The 20590-nt window shown below is 46.7% G+C and overlaps 1 protein-coding gene and 1 long non-coding RNA gene across 2 annotated transcripts in view; one reads left to right on the top strand and one right to left on the bottom strand.

Annotated features, from left to right (window-relative positions):
- Positions 1 to 3378, top strand: part of COMMD1 (copper metabolism domain containing 1) — a 198284-nt gene extending 194906 nt beyond the window's left edge. Inside the window, exon 5 of the transcript XR_008598026.1 lies at positions 3217 to 3378. The gene's annotated coding sequence lies outside the window, so the exon portion shown is untranslated. The remainder of the gene's footprint in view (positions 1 to 3216) is intronic.
- LOC129340580 (uncharacterized) lies at positions 3207 to 19565 on the bottom strand. The gene is made up of 3 exons (XR_008598033.1): positions 19387 to 19565; positions 3438 to 3610; positions 3207 to 3337 (listed from the first exon to the last, which is right to left on the bottom strand). It is a non-coding gene; the product is annotated as an uncharacterized LOC129340580 (long non-coding RNA).
- Between the last annotated feature and the right edge of the window lie 1025 nt (positions 19566 to 20590).

Genomic DNA, 20590 nt, shown 5'->3' with positions numbered 1-20590 from the left:
AAACGCTCAGAACAATGGAAACTACAACCAGGAGACTTTGTATACATCTCCACCAAAAACATAAAAGGGGAGCAACCTAGCAAAAAACTAGGATGGAGATATCTAGGCCCTTTTCCTGTAAAGAAGTTAATCAATGATGTGACTGTAGAAATTGAACTCCCAAAGAATTTGAAACAAATCCACCCAGTATTCCACTTCAGTCTTCTAAAAAAGGCTCCCCCACCTGATCAGTGGCATCCAGAAAGGGGACCCTCCACATCCAATGCTGGTGGATGGACATATTCACTATGAAGTGGAAGAAATCCTAGACTCTAAAATTAAACACAACAAACTTTTCTACCTGGTCAGATGGAAAGACTTTGATGAATCTTACCAAGAATGTGTGGAGCAATCCCATATGAATGCCCCCAGACTGATTTCAAACTTCCATAAACGTTATCCTGACAAACCTGGCCCTTGAGGATAGGGGCCATCTTTAGGGAAGCAGAATTTCATGCTTGAGCCCCATCCACGCCAATTTTAATGATCTTTTTTTTTTTACCAATGCATCCTGCTATAATTCGATGTCATTTTACCAATGTCACAACTATTTCTTTCACAGGTTTTCACAGGTGTTTATCTAATGAACTGCAACAGCTTCCAGTGTTTCTGACCTTGTATGCTACTCCCTCTCAGACTTTGCTGTGTCATGTTTTCTAGTGACTCAACTTGATATTACAAATATGTGAAACGCTCTCACACAAGAAGAGCACCAAAATCTTGTTTATGATTGGGAGGGGGGAAAGGAGCAGACTTGAATGTTAAAAGAGAAGTCTCTCACACATGATGCCATTCCTGTCAACTTTTATTCTTGCTGCTTAGATGCTTACCTTGCTTCTGAGTAGTTCTATGGACATATATATGGAAATGATCTGATTTCTGAATAAAAGCCATTTAACCAAGAACCTGTGTCTTGCTGCAATGGTCCAGGGATCTGTCTACCATAGCCTGTCATCCATAGCCTGACATACATATTATCTGTTGCTTTAAATATGTGTCCCTTGTCTAATGTCAGTCCTAGAATTAATTATGTTATTTTTCAGCAATTCTTCAACTCCATATTGGATCCTTGCTAATGCTATGTCTTTGTAAACTTATATTTATTTACCCTATGACATTCTTTATGGAAATGTCCTTGATTCTGTATGGAAATGTCCTTGCTACTGATTGTACTTATCTCACACTATGTAATCTGCCTTGAATCTCAGTGAAATAGGTGGACTATAAATGACATAAATAAATAAATAGTACAACGCAGTGCCCTCACACTATCATGCAAACAGTGTGCACTTCCAGTCACTACCGGCTGCATCATGCGCCATCTATTTATTTGCAGCTGGAAGAAAGGCTAGCTGTGCACAGAATTATACCAGGCCAAGATCAACAGATTTCCCAAAATGAACTAGAAACCATAGTGCGCTGGTTACTCTGTTAGTACACCTCTGCTCATGTCCACAGTTTGTATCCAAATGCAAACTGATCCAAATGCAAACTGTATCACTGATGGAACTCAAGCCAGTAGTCATGGACACCAATTGTCCCCCACCCCACCCCCCACAAAGAACTATTATGTCTCGTGTTGTATTTGGTCCAGAATGCAGCAGAAAGATTTTTGGTGCAGTGCTAACTCTGGTCAACACCAAACAGTCAACATGTCCCCAACCACATCCACATGACTTCTTTAGTTTACCCAAGGAGCAATTTCTCCTGTGACTTTCCACTGCAAGAACTGAACCAAGAGATGCTCCCATTTGACGCTGCTTACACAGATTACTAAATTCCTCTTGGGTGTCGGAAAGCCAGTGGCATGGTAGCTTTTGCTAAGATCCTAGGATTTGCTTCTTAATCTTCAGTAGGAAGTGTAAACAAGCCTAAAATATATTTTGCTTCTAGCTAATTCAAGACTTACTCTGGTCTTGACCCTGCCCATGCTAGAGCCTAGATGTCAAAGTGCAAATCGTTTATGAAACAGAAAGTGGACCCAGGTTGATCCTGCTTGTGAAAGTTGAACAGTAAAGCACTCAGAAAACTGAATTTAAGAGTATCAAAGCATGGCTCTGTTTAATCTATTGGTCAGCCAATACCTGTAAAAGAAATGTAGACTGATCACAGACAAATTTCATGCAGTTCTGTACTGAGATAAAACTGGGGCGTGTGTATAACTCCTGTCTTGGCATCTTGATCAATCACAATCAAATAGCTGTTTTTTTTCATAAGAAGCCTAGAACTATGACATTGCATTGTTGATATGTGATGCAATAAACTGATCACTAGGTTGCTCATTCAACTGTCCAGGGGCAGATTGGCCATTATGGCCACAGGGAAAGGCCCAGTAGCTTTGAGGGCCACCTCTACTGAGCTCCACCATCTGGCAAGGAGACCAGCCAGGCCAAGCATGGTCACTCACCACTTCCAGGTGGAGTAAGACTGCAGTGCTTGGCCAATGGGCAAGGCCACGTGGCAGCAAAGAGGGGATGCAAAGCCAGCATTAGTTAGGATTGACTTCTGTCTGCCCCTGCAACTGGCTGTGTGAATTAGCCCATGTGAACAGTACACTATTTCTCTTCCCAAGTAAAACGCTATTGGTTTGTAGGAGTGATTTGCTCCATTATAACTATTATACATTGATTTGACTTTCTATATTTCTCTTCCCAAGTAAAACGCTATTGGTTTGTAGGAGTGATTTGCTCCATTATAACTATTATACATTGATTTGACTTTCTATATTTATTTCTTATTTGCATTTCTCCTACTTGTGTGTTTTCACCCCTGTATCGCCCGCCTGGAGGTTGGCAAGCCTAGTCTGCACATATTTCTAGTTTGCCTTATACTTGTGGCACATTGTAGTAGTTATGACAGACTGAGTGTGGAGGCCTCCCATTATCTATGGTGGCTTTCCTGTTCTGAGTTTGAATTTCAACCCTTGGCTGTTCCAGATGTGCTACAGCAGAATTTGCATTCCAGATGCAGGAACTACAAACCAAAGAGTCACAATACAATGAACAAAGTAATGAAAATCAATCCTTAATAGGAAGGCATCCAACAGGTGTAACAAATTGTAAAAGTGCAGCAACATATCATTCAGGAAGACATCCCACAGGTAAGCTTCCAAATCAATACATAAAGGTAAGTATAGTACAAATGTAATGTTCATATTTCTTTGTTAATTAATTGCAGGTGGAGCCGGTGAAGGCAGGATGCCAAGCAGTGGACCCATGTCGCCAGACATACAGCGCTGGCTTTAATCTGATATTTCATAGGCGTTACCTCTTCAGGAGTGAAAGTAACTTCCACCATACTGGAGAAAACATTAATTTACAAATAAATATCATAATTATTAAAAATGGCTGAGTCAATCATATAATAAATACTTAATAAATATTCTAAAACCATCTTACCAAAAAGTCAAACAGTTGGTAATTTACAGCACCATCAGGCTCAATAGTCAAAACCAGTGTCCTCATGCACAGTCCACTTGTTAACAGCAGGAATAAAAAGACTACGCAATTGTCCATCTTGGATTGTCCATTTTGGATTTAGATTAAATCTGATGCAAGCGTATTCTGGGTTGCTGTAAAAAAAATAAGGGTTGCTGAGAGGGCCTAAAGGAGGCATAAAATGAAGAACTTTCTGACAACCCAAGAAGTTAAAAGGACACTCCTGAGGCCCTCCAGTCTCATTAATCCCTTTGACTGAGGCATTACAGAGTAATTCTATTCTATATTTCTGCTCTGTTTGGCCCTTTTGCGACCTCGGCATCATGTTGTGTTAATACAAGCTTATCCCAGGCTGATGCTGTCAGTGGTGGTTCTCACAGAAAATGAACAGCTTTGTGCAAAAACCGTAAGGCAGTATGTTGTGTAGTTAAAGAAAAATGAATCTCTTCTGAGGGGAATTTGTTGGAGAAAGTGCCTGATTTAAAGCTACGCCTCTAATCTTCTCACATGCAGTTCTAAAACTGAAAGCTGCAAACCCTGTGACCCCTCAGATGGAGTTTTGAAAGAACAGAAAACAAGACGAACTTACCACTGTAATGAAAGAGCAACTAGTTTCCCCCTTAAAATTCAGTACGAACTACTTCAGACATTAACTATGGCGCTTTTTTTTAACCGATGTGAAGGTCACATGAGCTACCAACTCATGGATCACAATTGCAGCCACTTCCAATGATACAGATATCTGAGTGTTGGAGGCACTTTAAGAGAGAGGCTCCCACATAAGCTAAGCACGCTCAGCCCAGTGTTGCTTAGGAGTGTCAGAGCTGTGGCTAGATAATGTCCTTACTCCAGACTACCTTCTGCAATCAGACAACAGTCCATTGTTTCCAAAAGGTTTTTACTGAAGAATTAGTTCATTATAGTCCACTGGCCTGAATACAATATTCAGGATGGTACATATGCATTGTTACCAATGACAGGCAAAGCATGAGGTACAAAGTAACAGATCCCAGCAGGCCCAACCTCCCCCCATAGTTCTCAAAACAATCCCTTTGAAGCTAGGAAAGCGAAAGTCCTTCAAGGCCGGTTCTTGGTGGAACAGCAGTAGCCAAAACAATCCTTCTCTGTGAGATAGCTGCCTGGGAACCTTGGCACCTGTGAAGAAAGCACTTAAACACTGAAAGGATTAAAAATGGAGTCGGTTAGGCAAAGGCATACATGAAAGCATTCTGAACCTGACAAGGAGAACCAGATTTTGCAGGGTATTGTATCACTTCAAAGGAGGCAGTGGGATGAAAATGTGTGTGAGGCTCACGCATGCACATGCACCATGGAAAGTCTTGCCCTCCTCATAAGTCTCACTGTCTGTGTTTACCCATCTACTATCTCCAGCATTTGTTTTAGTGCATAAGTCTGGCTACATCTAAGAACCTGTGAAAGTGTAGCATCAATACTGGACATCTGTGCTCTTGTAGCACCAAGTTTATAGTATGAACCAGCAATCATGGCCAACTCCACCCATCGTACAATGCCCTTTATTTGCTGCTGCTGGCATTAGGGCCAGCCCTGCCTAGCAACCATGGTGGTGGAGAATGCCCTCAAGTCATAGCTGACTTATAGCAACCCCTGGTAGGGTTTTCATGGCAAGAGACTAACAGAGGTGGTTTGCCATTGCCTGCCTCTGCAACCCTGGTCTTCATTGGAGGTCTCCCATCCAATTACTAACCAAGACCGACCTTGCTTAGCTTCTGAGATCTGACAAGATCAGGCTCACCTGGGCTATCCAGGTCAGGGCGCCTAACAACCATAGATCAATAGATTTTTTAAAAATCAAACCAGAAGACTGTTCCTGTAGAATGTCTTCTGTTATGCTCATTCCTTGTGTCCAAATCCTGCTCAAACCCAGTTCTCAAAGCCCTCTCTCCTTGGTGATGTCCAAGTCAATACATGCAGAGGCAGCCATCTTCTTTTCAAGCAACTTCACGTCACAAGTTTTTTGCTTGCTTGTTTTTCAACTACAATGTGGCAGAAAGCTTTCTAGTGCTCCAACAACCACTTAAGCAGACATCCTGAGATCCTGGAATGACAGCGTCTTCCTGGTGCAATTTCGCGCGAGAGTTCTTGCACGAAATCGTGCCAGGAAGACGCTGTCATTCCGGGAGCTCAGCACGATGTTCTGTGGCCAGTAAGCAGTGTGAAAACGGCCCCTATGCCCATGATTCATGCAGCTACAGAGATAATTCTTGTGTCTTCAAAGGTATGCCCCAGCTGGTTTCCTTTTCTTCAAAAAGCAGTTTAAGTTCTCGTGATTATGAAGAAAAAGTTGGTGGGAGGTTCAAAAGCCAGCAGTCAGAAAATAGAGAGTCTTTGCTTGAGAAAGTCATGTATCTTCCTCCACACTTTCTTTCTTTCTTGTTCTTAAGAACTTCTTTAACTGTTGCAAGTGCAAATCAAATGTCAAGAACTATTTAATAAAAGGAACACAATAAATATATGCAAACTCAAAGGAGGCTTCTTCAGCTTTTCCATATTTTTTCCCCAATACTCCTCTTGTATTTGTCACAACTGGGCTTTGACTTGAGTCGTTTCACTCCTCAGCAGATTCAATCACAGCTGAGGACTTTTATCCTAAAACCTGCCTGGAAAAGTCTTGCTAGATCAAGGAGCGTCTAATCCAACTGTAACCAGGCAAATATCTTTGAGAAGCCCACAAGAGGGTATGAAGCTCTCTCCCTCCCCACCCACCTCCAATTGGGTGTCCTTAGAATTTTGTGCTGGAGGAAGCAAGGGATCAACCTGGAACATCTGAAAAAAATAGTTTAGAAGGTCTTGAACATGTCCAAATTACCTTTCTCACTACACCAGAATAACCACAAGAAGTCTGCACATATACAGATTAAGAAGGAACATCTACAGCACACCTGAAGCAAGCTTGTGCCTGGCTTTTCTGATTAAGCAAGATGAGTCTTCATTAAACTAGCCAGTAATTACGATGGAATGAATGGTAGTATGGTAGAATATAAGCTGATTATAGGACCCCGTCACAGGCAGTGGCTTCTGCCAAGCCTGATTCTATCATATTAATCTTGGAATATATGCACAAGCTTCCAGAAAATTAAGCACGAGGTGTCAAACCACTGCTGTAAAAACAGGGTTTCTCACCTGTAACTGTTGATCGTCGAGTCTCTTCTGTGCAGACACACATTGGGACTGCGCAGGCGCAGGCCAGCCGCGGAAAAGATTTTTCTAGCTTTTAGAGATGTGAAGGGGATGTTCGGATCCACCGCGCATGCGCGCCGGTGTTCCCGCCAATTTTGAATGTATATATATCCGAACGTCCCTGGCATTCCCTCAGTTCACCTGAGCCACCGGAGAACCAACTCAGTTAACCAAGCACTCACAGCGGGGTAGGTGGGAGGGAATGTGTGTCTGCACAGAAGAGACTCGACGATCAACAGTTACAGGTGAGAAACCCTGTTTATCATCGTCGTCCTTCTGTGCAGCCCCACATTGGGAGAATAACTAGCATCTCACCAATGGGGGCGGGTGTGAGTGTCTACTTGAACAAAGAATGCAGGACAGCCGTGCCAACAGCTATTTCACGCCGTGCATTCACGTCCACAGAATAATGTTTGATAAAAGTGTCTGCAGTGGACCATGTTGCAGCTTGGCAGACGTCTCGGAGCGGCACTCCTCGCAGGAAGGCAGCAGAGGCAGCTTGCGCTCGAGTAGAATGAGCTGTAACCAACAAGGGGCACTGGACTCCAGCTTGCTGATAACAAAGTTTAATTGTAGACACAATCCAGCGAGAGATGGACTGGGCAGAAGCAGGTGAGCCCTTGCGAGGGCCAGAGTAACACAGAAACAGAGCAGGAGATTTCCTGAAACATTTGGTGCGATGTAAATAAAACAATAAAGCACGTTTCACATCCAATGTGTGTAGAGCCCATTCCCCTGGGGAAGAGGGTGTCGGAAAAAAGGAAGGGAGGACCACATTTTGCTGCAGGTGAAACTTGGAGACCACCTTGGGTAGAAACTCCATGCTAGTGTGGAGCATGACCGTACCAGGGAAAAACTGCAGGAAGGGAGGGTCACACCGCAGGGCAGACAGCTCCCCAACACGTCTAGAGGACGTGACTGCCACCAGAAAGGCTACCTTTTGTGTGAGCAAAGGCAAGGGACAGGTGGACAGGGGCTCAAAGGGCAGGAGCATTAGTTGGGAGAGTACCAGGGACAGACTCCACTGAGGAATCGGCGGGGCCCTAGGAGGGAAGGTCTTGAACAGGCCCTTTAGGAACTGCTTGGAAAGCCAGTGCGTAAAAACGGTCTTCCCATCAATCTGCTCATGGAAAGCAGAGATCGCAGCCATGTGTACCTTAATGCTCGAGAAGGCAAGGCCCTGCGAGCACAAGTCCAGGAGGTAGTTGAGAACGATAGGTAAGGGGCAATCAAAGGGAGAAACCCCCTTGGGGGGCCAACCACCTGGAAAAACGCGACCACTTCCTCTGGTAGAATAGCCTGGTCGATAGCTTCTGGGCATTCAGAATGACCTTAAGAACCTCTGAGGAGAGGCCTACTCCGGAGCGCACAGGAGCCAGGCAGCCAGACTCAGAACTGCCACATTGTGGTGCCTGACCCCGTCCCTGATTAATAGGTCCGGGGCAGGTGGCAGTGCCAGGCATCGTCCCTGTGAAAGGGAGAGTAAGAGAGGGAACCAATCCTGGTGAGGCCACTGAGGGGCAATCAGGATACAGTGGGTGTTGAAGGCCCTGACCCTGGAGAGGACTTTGTGCATGAGCGGAAAGGGTGGGAAGGCATAAAAGAGCCCTGGGGACCAGGGTATCTAGAAGGCATCCCCTAGCGAGTGACGGCCAATTCCGGTCCGGGAGCAGAACAGCGGGGCCTGCTTGTTGTGGGCCGTGGCGAAGAGGTCGATGAGCGGTGCACCCCATGTGTGGAAGACTAGATGGAGATAAGCCTTGTTGAGGGACCACTCGTGTTGAGGCAGAAACACCCTGCTCAGCGTGTCCGCTGTGGTATTGAGCTCCCCTGCAATGTGAACGGCCCTGGGAAGGACGTTGTTGACAATGGCCCATTTCCAGAGAGTCGTTGCTTCCCTGCAGAGCTTGAGCGAGACCGTTCCTCCCTGCTTGTTGAGGTAATAGCAGGCCGTGGTATTGTCCGACAGGACCTGAACCCTCCTGTTCCGAATGACAACTGCAAAAGAAGCAAGGGAGTAACGGATCGCTCTAAGCTCTAAGAGGTTAATGTGCATGTTTGCCTCAGTTGGGGACCAGACACCTTGGGCTGAGAGCTGTCCACAGCGCCCTCCCCATCCCAAGTTGGAGGCGTCAGTAAAGACAGTGACCTCTGCCAGGAAAGGGCCAAAAGGACAACCTTCGGACAAGTTCTCAGGGACAGTCCACCAGGTCAAGGAACGCTGTACCACCCTGGGGATGGAGAACTTCTGATGCTGGCCCATAGTGAGGGGGTTGTACCTCCGGATGAACCAGTTTTGCAGAGGCCTCATATGCAGGCGTGCGAAAAAAACTACCCCTGTGGAGGAGGCCATAAGGCCTAGCAGTGTTTGAATTAGGAGGGCAGTTTGAAAACGGTTGTGCAAGAAGTGACGGGCTAGGGAGGAAAGCCTGGTCAAGCGATCCGGGAGTAAGTAGGCTCTGCCCCGTGGCGAGTCGAAATGGACCTCTATAAACCTAATGGCTGTGCCCGGAGTTAAGATAGACTTATCCCCATTAACCACCAAGCCCAACCTAGCTAGCACAGATAAGGTGAGGGCAATATGGTCCTGGAGAGAGTCAGCCGAGAGTCCCACCAGGAGCCAGTCATCCAGGTAAGGGTAGATAAAGCATCCCCTGGACCGTAGATACGCCACCACGGTGGCCATGCACTTCGTGAAAACTCTGGGTGCAGAGGCCAGCCCAAAAGGCAACACTCTATATTCATATACAGAATTCCCATAGACAAACCGCAGGTACTTTCTGTGGCCCTCAAAGATGGAAATGTGGAAGTAGGCGTCCTTCAAGTCTAGAATAGCTAGCCAGACGCCTGCTTCCAAGAGCTCTATGACCCTTGTCAGGGTCAGCATTCGAAATTTCTCAACCTTTAAATAGCTGTTGAGGCCCCTAAGGTCCAAAATGGGCCGGGACCCTCCATCCTTCTTATCTGCAAGAAAGTATTTCGAATAGAATCCCCAAGGGGAAGTAGCGACATTGACCACCCGGACAGCACCTTTGTTCACCAACTCCATAACATTATTGTGTAAAACAACATTCCAACATGGAGAACAACAGGGAGGGAGAGAAAGGGGAGGAGCATCAGAAAATAACAATTTGTAACCATGGGTCACAATAGACAGGACCCAAGTGTCAGAGGTAACAAGCTGCCAACAGGGCAAAAAAGGCCGAAGCCTGTCCAAGAACCGGGCAGTAGCGGGAGTGTCCTTGGAAGCCAACTGGGGAGCATCCAGGCTTAGTCAGAAGACAGAAGGCTTCTGCACGGAGGTCGATGGTTTAGGCGAGGAGGGCTGCTGCCTCCCCTTGGACCGGCCGGAGCACCTGGAAGAATGACGCTGCTGGGTAGAATAGGATCGGTAGCCATAGGACTGGCCCGAGAAGAATCGCCCTTGACGCTGCTGGTAAGGCTGATAAGGGGTCTGGTAGGATCGGAACTGACCGTAATGATACCCCGGACCCGACGGCTGAACTGAAGGAGCGACTCCCAGGGACTTGGCCGTTTGCTGGTTCTTTTTCATCAGCGAGAGGGATTCATCTGTTTTCTCCGAAAAGAGCTGGGGCCCCTCAAACGGGAAATCCTCCACCTTCGCCTTCTTCTCTGGTGGCAGGGCCGTGGACCGGAGCCAGGCGTGCCGACGCAAGACCACCGAAGTCGCCATTGCCCGCGCTGCAGAGTCGGCGGCGTCCTTGCCAGCTGTCATCTGCTGTTTCGACAGCTTCATGGCCTCGGCTTGAAGGGCCTTAACCAGGTGGCGTCGATCCTCCGGGAGGTCGGAGAGGTAAGAGGACAGCCGTTTCCATAAAAAGAGGTTGTAGGATCCCATTATAGCTTGGAAATATGCTATACGGAATCCCAAGGAAGCGGATGAGTAAAGCTTCCTGCCCATGCCATCCAGTTTCCTGCCCTCCCGGTCTGCCGGAGCCGAAGAGGAACCATATCGGAACCGAGCCTGACCTTCTTCTGCCACAATGGAAGAGGGCTTAGGATGGGTGAAAAGGTACGGACAGTCATCCTGTTTCAGGCGGTAGTACCTTTCGACCTTCTTTGCCGTTGGCGGCAGTGATGCCGGTGTCTGCCAGAGCGCAAGAGCATTGTCGACAAAGTCCTCTACAGAAGGGAACGCCACCAATGCGGGGGATCCCGAATACAACGCCTCCAGCAGCTTGCTCTTAGGCTTGGAGGTTGTGGAGTTAACATCTATCTCCAGCGCAGTGGCCATCCTGACCATCTGTTCGGCGAACATTCTGTAGTCGTCATTTGGGGACGACGAACGGAGCTCACTCACGGTGTCATCCAGGGAAGGGTCAGAAGCCACATCCGAGGAGTAATCGGACGGAGAAGCCAGGCCCTCTTCATCCTCGGAATCCGAAAATTCCGCCGGGGTCTGCGTCGGAACCGAAGCCGGGCGTCCGGCCGGAGCCGATGGGCAAGGCCCGGGAACCGAGGGATGAAGTTGCACTCTAGCCGCAGGAGGAGCAGGCGCAGGTTGCACGATCGGCTGAGCCGGAATGGAAGGCAGTGGAACCGAAGGGTGTTGCAGGAAGGGCACGGACTGCTGGAACCAGGCCACAAAATCCTGCCAGGAGGTCATGTTTCCTATCCCCGGGACAGGCTGCCAAGGAGGTAGAGGAGTGGACACCGGAGCACGCCAGTGGTACGGCGCCGGAACCGATGAGGTAGATTGCATCGGAACGGAGGCCTCAGAAGGTGCCGGGGCAGACAGCAGGGAACGCTCAAACAACTGATACGGTTCCGAGAGAGGCGGGAATGGTACGTAATCCTCCGATGTTGTTGGAGGAGGCGTACAAGGAGGTGACGGGGTATGAACTCACCACATCGTCGTCAATCAGAACAGGTCTGGATGGCGTACCGGGCTGCACAGTCGGGGCCGGGGATGGTGCACGGCCCTTAGCTTTCGACTTGGCCTTGGCCTTTTTAGGCGGGGGCTCCGAAGAAGCCTCTGTGGCCGAAGCTTTACACGAGGGCTTCGATGACGGCTTCAATGAGGAACGCTTCTTAGCCTTGCGGCTAGAAGGACGATCCACGGAACCGGAGTCAGATCGGCCCTCCGGAACGGGTTGCCCCGTCGGTTCCGAGGGGAGCGGCTCCGGCGATTTTCGAGACGGTGCCGGCGAAGGAGCGGCGGAGCGGGGCCTATCTCCCGATGAACCCGATGGCTTGGGGGGGAGAAGGTTGGCATCCCACAAGAAGGCACGGAGTCTGGCCTTCCGATCGCTCCTCGCTTTCGGGGTGAAGGACATACACACCGCACAACGCTCCACAATGTGCCCCTCGCCCAGGCAGATGAGACAGAGCTCATGGCCATCCGAGTGGGTCATCTTCGTGCCGCACTTCAGACACTTTTTAAATAAAGCTGTCTGAGACATCTTGGGATGATATTTTCCTCAAGATGGACACAGGAAAACATCGTACAGCACAAGAAAAACGATGGATAAACTCCGAAGAGACGCTGAGAGACAAGTAACGCTAGAACAAGAAGAACCTTTTCGATGACGGCGAAAAAGGAACTGAGGGAATGCCGGGGACGTTCGGATATATATACATTCAAAATTGGCGGGAACACCGGCGCGCATGCGCGGTGGATCCGAACGTCCCCTTCACATCTCTAAAATCTAGAAAAATCTTTTCCGCGGCTGGCCTGCGCCTGCGCAGTCCCAATGTGGGGCTGCACAGAAGGACGACGACGATCAAATAGAATTTTGTTTCCTAAACTAAGTAGAATTTTGCCGATTTACACTAGTTGCCTATTTTGATGCCCAACCTGCTCCATTAAATAGACAGTAAACACAGGACTAGAAGGCACAGTGCTTAAAATGAATGACGTAAAGTTCCTATATCCCTGTGTGTGTGCACGTGCACATGAACACAAATGCAAATAAAACTATCATTCAACAAGTATATGATGAGGACTCGTGGATAGCTCTAAGAAGCCAAAGCTTGTTTTCAATGCACGTTTACATGAAAGTTACGTCTTGTTGTCCATTTCTTCTAGGTAGTAGCTGGATCCAGAAATCCACTTGCGGAAGGATCCTTCCTGCTTTCCCCTCCCCCCAGCTGCAATTGCTCCCTCCCCCTTCAGGACTGCTCTGCTGAGGGAAGAAGCAAGAGCCATTTTACCCACCTTCCCCCTCCTTACTGCCACCCATAACCTACCCAGCTGTTACTCCAAGCAAGTCCTGCAATCCCAGACATCAATTTTCCCAGGACTGGAAAGACTGCTGGGGAGGGGAGGGGGGGAGTAGGAAAGATTCACGATCATCACTGCCTTCCACTGACAGCTGAATCCAACCCAGTGTGTTTAGGCTTGCCACCTCGTGAGAACGATAAACAAGCATGCATCTGACATACCAGAGAGGCAATGGCTCAATTCAAACATGTCATTAACACCATGGTTTAATTCATGATGGTTCTTGTTATCATCTGCATGTGGGCCATTTCATTACCTATGGTTAGTTTTAAAAAAGGTAAAGGTGCAAGCACTGAGTCATTACTGACCCATGGGGGGACATCGCATCATGACGTTTTCTTGGCAGACTTTTTTATGGGGTGGTTTGCCATTGCCTTCCCCAGCCATCTACTCTTTACCCCCAGGAAACTGGACACTCATTTTACCGACCTTGGAAGGATGGAAGGCTGAGTCAACCTTGAGCCAGCTACTTGAACCCAGCTTCCGCCAGGATCAAACTCAGGTCGTGAGCAGAGCTTGGGCTGCAGTACTGCCCCTAAAACTATGATCTGAAATCCTAGTTTCTAGCTGGTTGATTAATCAAAGTCTTAAGTTAACTATGGTTTTATGTAAGGTATGGGTACAGACATCCTGGCTTGTTTGCTGGCTCTGCACTCATTCAGTGCCTGGTAACAGATATGTCTGGTAAAGAAATGAAAACAGCTTTTGTCAAGGCAAACCAGGGTCTGAGTGATCACCTGCCAGCCTGATTTCACAAACTATAGTTAAAATAAACCATAGATGCATATTATGTCTAAACTGAGCCTATGAATTTGGCCTTCTTTCTTTGATAAATAAAATATATACTTCAAAAGCAGGGTACTTCTCAAGCCAACACATAATTCCCTTTTAAACAGAAGTGAATGTACTCTTAAGAGATTTTTCTCTGAACTTTGCACCAGGAAAAGGCCTGTGCTTTCCAAGATAACAAAAGGATAGGATACAAAGGTAGCAGATAAATAATTGCTTAGGCAAATCAGAAAACAAAAATAGCCATCTCGCTACATACTAGTGTTTTCCCATCTTTAGTAATGATAACATCGTGCTGCACAGGCAAATATTTCAAGCTGTACTCTTTAAACATAACCAAAGTACCAAAAAGGAAGGGTGGGGGGAGCTTTACTCTTATGCTACCAGACCTAGAAAAAAAATGAAGGATTAATGTTTAATGGATTAAACGCATCTCTGCTGTGATCAGGCTCCCATTAAAATCATTGCCAAGAAAGCCGCAGCCTTCCTCGTCATTTTTTTCTTACCATAGCTAGTGGATAGCTTTTCTCTTTCAGAGGGTCAATTCACAAATTACTTTTAGAATCACAGAATCATAGAATCATAGAGCTGGAAGGGGCCATACAGACCATCTAGTCCAACCCCCTGCCCAGTGCAGGATCAGCCTAAAGAATCCCTGACAAGTATTCATCCAGCCTTCTCTTGAAAACTGCCAGTGAGGGGGAGCTCACCACCTCCCTAGGCAGCTGATTCCACTTTTGAACTACTCTGACCGTGAAAAAGTTTTTCCTAATATCCAGCCGGTACTTTTGTGCATGTAGCCCATTGCTTCGCGTCCTACTCTCTGCTGCCAACTGGAACAGCTCCTTGCCCTCCTCCAAATGACAGCCTTTCAAATATTTAAAGAGAGCGATCATGTCCCCCCTCAACCTCCTCTTCTCCAAACTAAACATTCCCAAGGCCCTCAGCCTTTCCTTGTAGGGCTCAGTCTCCAGACCCCTGATCATTCTTGTCGCTCTCCTCTGCACCCTCTCGATTTTGTCCACATCCTTTTTGAAGTGAGGCCTCCAGAACTGCACACAATACTCCAGGTGTGGCCTGACCAAGGCAGTATAGAGAGGGGCTATGACCTCCTGTGATTTCGATGCTATGGCCCCTTTGATACAACCCAGGATTGAATTAGCCTTTTTTGCCACTGCATCACACTGACTGCTCATATTCAGTTTACAGTCCACTCTTACCCCAAGATCCCTTTCACATATACTACTGCCCAGAAGTGTATCCCCCATCCAGTATTTGTGCTTCCCATTTTTGTGGCCCAGATGTAATACTGTGCACTTGTCTTTGTTGAATTGCATCCTATTCACAGCTGCCCACTTCTCCAGAGTATTCAGGTCTTGTTGAATTTTAATTCTATCTTCTTGGGTGTTTGCTACCCCTCCCAATTTGGTATCATCAGCAAATTTAATGAGCAGCCCTTCCACTCCTTCATCTAGATCATTGATAAAAATATTGAAAAGTACCGGGCCCAAAACCGAGCCCTGAGGCACCCCACTGGACATCTCCCTCCAATCTGATGAAACGCCGTTGACCACCACTCTTTGAGTGCGGTCCTCCAACCAGTTCCCTATCCACCGAACTGTCCTATAGTCTACTCCACAGTCTTCCAGTTTGCCCATCAGAATGTCATGGGGGACCTTATCAAAAGCTTTACTGAAATCCAGATAAATCACGTCAACAGAGTTCCCCCGATCCAGTAAGCTGGTCACTCGATCAAAGAAGGAAACCAGGTTGGTCTGGCAAGATCTGTTAGGAACAAAACCATGCTGACTTCCCCGGATCACTGAGTGGTCCTTCAGATGCTTACAGATTGATCCCTTTAAAATCTGTTCTAATATCATCCCAGCAACAGAAGTCAGACTGACCGGCCTGTAGTTTCCCGGGTCATCCTTCCTCTCTTTCTTAAAGATTGGGATAACATTCGCTCTTCTCCAATCTTGTGGCACATCCCCAGTCCTCCAGGAGGCCTTGAAGATGATGGACAGGGGTTCTGCAAGTTCTCTGGAAAGTTCTTTCAGCACTCTTGGGTGCACCCCATCCGGCCCAGGGGATTTGTATTCATCCAGTGCAGCCAGATGCCTCTCCACAACCTCTCTGTCAATGTCAATTAGCCACTCAGGTGTCCTGCCACATTTTCTACTATCTCTAGATGTGCCTGAGTTCTTCAGGGAGAAAACAGAGGCAAAAAAGTCATTAAGCCTGTCGGCTTTTTCTCTGTCCTGCATCAGAGTTTCTCCATCTACTCCCAACAGCGGTCCAATTGCCTCTTTTACCTTGCGTTTGCTTCTCACATATCTGTAGAAGTTTTTCTTATTGTAGCGAGGCCTCCTGGCCAGATCCAGCTCGTACTGAGCTTTGGCCTCTCTGATGGCTGATCTGCAGTACCTAGTAACCCTCATATACTCCTCTTTAGAGGTCTGTCCTTCTCTCCCTTTCCTGAACATTTCCTTTTTCTCCCTTAGCTTATTCTGGAGCTCTCTGTGCATCCACATCGGTTTCTTGGAGCCCTTACCATGTTTCCGTCTTGCTGGGATAGTGAGGGCTTGAGCTTGCAAAAGCTCGTGTTTGAGAATGGCCCACCCTTCACTCGCTCCTTTTCCTTCCAGCACACTCCCCCACTGAATGACTCTCATCAAGCCTCTGAGTTCATCGAAGTTGGCCCTACGAAAATCTAACCTACGAGTCTGGCTACGAACTTCCTTGGCTCCCCACAGCAACTGGAATTCAAGAAGGACATGGTCAGTTCCCCCTAAGGTCCCCACCACCTTCATCTCATCTACCAATTCTTCCCTGTTGGTTAATATCAAGTCTAGTATGCATCACTGTCAAGAAAAGCACATATCAGGGATTGTATGAAAAAGGCAGCAACCCTCACCCCAGCTATACAAAGGTCTGCACAAAAGGTCTGCCATGAGTCTGCACAAAACTTAACATGTTGGATGGGGTACTAGGCAGCTAATTCAGTTTCCTGAAAAGCTCAGCTTTCATTTCGAAAGCAAATTTCTTGTCCATATGGCTGCAAAGAGAAGTTTGAAACTGAGCGGTGTCTGCTGAAATCCTGGGAGCCAGAGAGGCAGCTGCGCAAGAGTTGCTATGGTTGGTGGTACGTTTTCAGTGCCAGGTATTACTTCCTTGTCCTCTCAGAGTCTGTCGATAGGAGATGCCTTGGCGTGTGTTCATCACATGAGTGAGATGCAACATTAGCTGGGAAGCGTAGTTTTAAAAGACAGAGCAGGGGGAGATTGCTCCTCAGAGCGTTTGTTAATTTCATCTTCGCCTCCCCAAAGGCTTTGTCACAGTTTCACCTCTTCAATCAAAAACTGTGTGGGATTGCAACCAGAGGGCAGCAAGAAACAGAAATGGGCTGGAGCTGCCTTCCAAAGTCAGGCTTGGACCTGCAGAGGTTATAATGGGCTGAAGTTTCCCTTCTGGCATTTCACAGCCCCTTCACACAGTTCCAGTGTATAGCAAAGCCTTTGCCCTACCACCAGCTCTTGTCTTTATGTTTAATAACTTCTCAGTGCAGGAGATGAGATTTTAAAAGCTGCTTGTATTTCAGGAGATAGATGCTTCTCTGCTACTTAATCTTTTACAAAACATCCTTAAGGAATATTTCAGTTTGTGAAGCAGCAGCACTAATACTGGGTTGGCATGTCCCGTCCCACCCTCTCCACCCAGTCTGAGTCTGAACACTCTTGTTCAAAACAGGCAGCAGAGTCATGGGACACTTTGGGTTCCATGAGAGGACCCCTCCTTACATAGGCCCCTGTACCAACAGAGACCAGGAGAAGTACACCCCTCCCTCTTAGGAGGACATGGAGCAGCCTGCTTCTAGCACCCATGTTCCTTGCTCCATCTTGAAAGTCAAGGTGCTCCTGTCACCACCTCCTGGGGGCTCCCTACCCTATCCAGGACTTCCCACAACCACCCCAAGAGGCGAGAAGGAAACAAGTCCAAGCTGAAGTCCAGAGCAGAAGGTAGAGTGGTTCCCTTTGCAGCATGAGGCCTCCTCTCTTCTAGTGGTACTCAAGAGAAAGGACACCAGACTTATGCAACAATTCCAATAAAGGCACAAGAAAAGGCAAAGCTGCAGGGCCAGCTGTAAAGCTCTTCAGTAGCTGCCCCAGGCTCTGCTGCTTTTGCAGTAGCTCTTGTCCTGTCATAGCTCCCTAGCTGGATAACTCCCTACTTGCTCATTGCACAAAGCTCCTCTGTTCCCTTGGAAGTGCCTGGCTTTGCTAGAACATTTTCAGCAGGACTTTGTGCCACCTGTCTCCCATGGGACAACACTCCAGGCAATACTTGCCTTATTCTCCAGTACTGTGTTAATTGTTTCTTCTTAACCTTTTAAGGGCCTTGTAGTGTTACTTGTTATGTAGTCTTCTTCGCTTGTAGTGGACATTGCTCTGGACCAATACCCACTTCTTTTGACCAGATTTGTTGTAATAGTTCAGCTAGTTTAAATAACTTATACTCAGGTGACCTGAGTCCCCTTAGGAGGATAGAACTGTTATTCAGAGAAGTAAAAGAGTTGTTCTTGATACACACACACATAATACTGGTATTATGGTTCCTACTCACTTATCACATGTACGTAATTCACACTGAACGACTGGGCAACACTGGGCAACCGGTAACTTTGCTCCCCACCCCCACCCCGTTCAATCGCCACACAGAGTTTTGCATCCCTTGGCCGTCGCTTGAAGAACTTTAAACTCACTCCAGATCATGGTGCTCAAAACAAATTCAGAGTCGCCAGTTAAATCATTTACCAGCATTTTGGCATAATGGCACTCAGTGTTTTTCTTTACTCAAACTTGCTAAAATATCCAGTCTCGTCTCATTCTGTAACGAATTTCGAGTGAAATGAAATCATTCACTTACATTTGCTCGCACTGATGCAAAGTCCACAAGGTGATCTTTTGTTTTCTGTTTAAGATGGTAAGAAGCAAGGCCTCTGTGTATTAACCACACCTACAGGCTTTAGCTCGTCCTATAAATGCTCGATAGCACCCACCTGTTAACCAGGACAAGACTGCTTTATTCCAACTTCAGGATTCTGCCTGACCAGATTAAAGAATTACAATAAGTAATGAATGGCACAGGGAGTCCAGAATGAATGGGTCACAGCATGACATAAGGTCAGATTTGACTTTTAGAACAGATAAATGAATTTATTGGGGCACAAGCTTTTGAGAGTCAATTTATCAGCATCTTGATGTGAATGTAAGATTTTATGCAGCTGTAAAAGTGAGTTCTGCTTCACAACAACTTATACCCCAATACATTTGTTAATCTTTAAGGCGCCTCAAGGCTCTTCATGAGATCGCCATTTGGAAGACAACAACATTACTAAGAATATCAAGTGGTGCCTTGAATTTGTGCTGGCAGTTACTCTGCACTAATTGTGCCATTTAATAAGCAGTTTACCTAAAGTACAGTGTCCCATTTAACCATCTGATTGCACACAATGCCAAGCTGATATACTGAGTTCTGCCAATTGAAATGGTAGCCAAGGGAATACAGATGCCTATTAAAACCCATCAAAAAGAACACTGAAATGGGATACTGTTTAGCATATGTTTAAATGCCCAAGGATTCCAGCAGGACAGCTTTTACCTCTATGGCCTGTAGTGACATAGAAACTCCATAGCGGACCACATTTTACTGAATGGAAGGTTTCAGTTTTCCTTCTGTTTCACCTTTGATGGCCACCTCCACTTGACCAGACTATAAATAAAGATGTGACTGATTAGGTTGCAAGTAAAAAAAATAGGTGCCTCGATCATATCCCTCTCTTGAACATAGTTTACAACAATATATAGATGGAAACCGCCACACTGGTGGCATGCATCAACCCACAACAACAAAATGATGAAACAGCAGGATACCCAGAGAATCTGATACCTATTTTGCATTCAGTTCCTCTGAACCGGCCAGGTTAAGCATCCTAGCTCATGAGCTGAAGCCTGATACCACATGCTTTATAATGGGTAGAAATTATTTATTTGTTACATTTTTATCCTGCCTTTCCTTGAAGAATTTCAGGGCTACAACATAAACAGGGCTGGATCCAGACTAAAGAGGCAATTTCTACCTATTCCCCTTCCTGTTGGGGATTCCCCCCCACCATCGTTCTTGAGGATACACTCTCCCCAGGAGCTGCTTTCTATGGAGATCGGTGGGCTGCAGTGAGAGAGGGAAGGCAGGAAAGTTCCATTCAGCTGATGGAAAATTAAGTCTGGATTCAACCCACAATTCATTCTTCACTTTATCCTCTCAACAACCACGTGAGGTAGACGTAAGAAATATTGACTAGTCCAGGGTCACACAGTCAGCTTCGTGACACAGTTGGTATTTGATTCCAGGTTTCCCTGGTACTTATTTAACCCTTCAACCATGCTCACCCACTAGCTCTCTTAATGACACCATCCCTCATAACAGTCAGTAGTGAAGATTAAACTCCCAGCTTCACCCTTACTGAAATCTCTCTTACTATCCTGATTTGAATGCGTCAGGGTGACTAAATATCTTGCTGCGCTAAACGATTCCAAGTACATGTCAAAAGGCTCAGATTTGGACTATGCTTCACTTGGAAGAATATGTTACTGAAATCAATGGATTTTGCTTCCATCATTAGTGTTCATGATCAGGATGCCAGCCTTTAAAGCAGAAGTAAGTTGCACACAGATACTCCATATGGAGCACCGCCACACTTTTCAAGAGGATAGGCTGGACTGGTGGAAAAGAAAACTGCATGCTCATCAGCTGTCCCTATTCTAATAGAGTAGGAAATAACAGGAAGAAGAGAGGAGCAGCAAAT

Source organism: Eublepharis macularius, chromosome 1 (genome assembly GCF_028583425.1).
Source record: "Eublepharis macularius isolate TG4126 chromosome 1, MPM_Emac_v1.0, whole genome shotgun sequence".
In the NCBI taxonomy this organism is placed as follows: Eukaryota; Metazoa; Chordata; class Lepidosauria; order Squamata; family Eublepharidae; genus Eublepharis; species Eublepharis macularius.
This window is presented reverse-complemented; position numbering and strand designations above follow the sequence as displayed.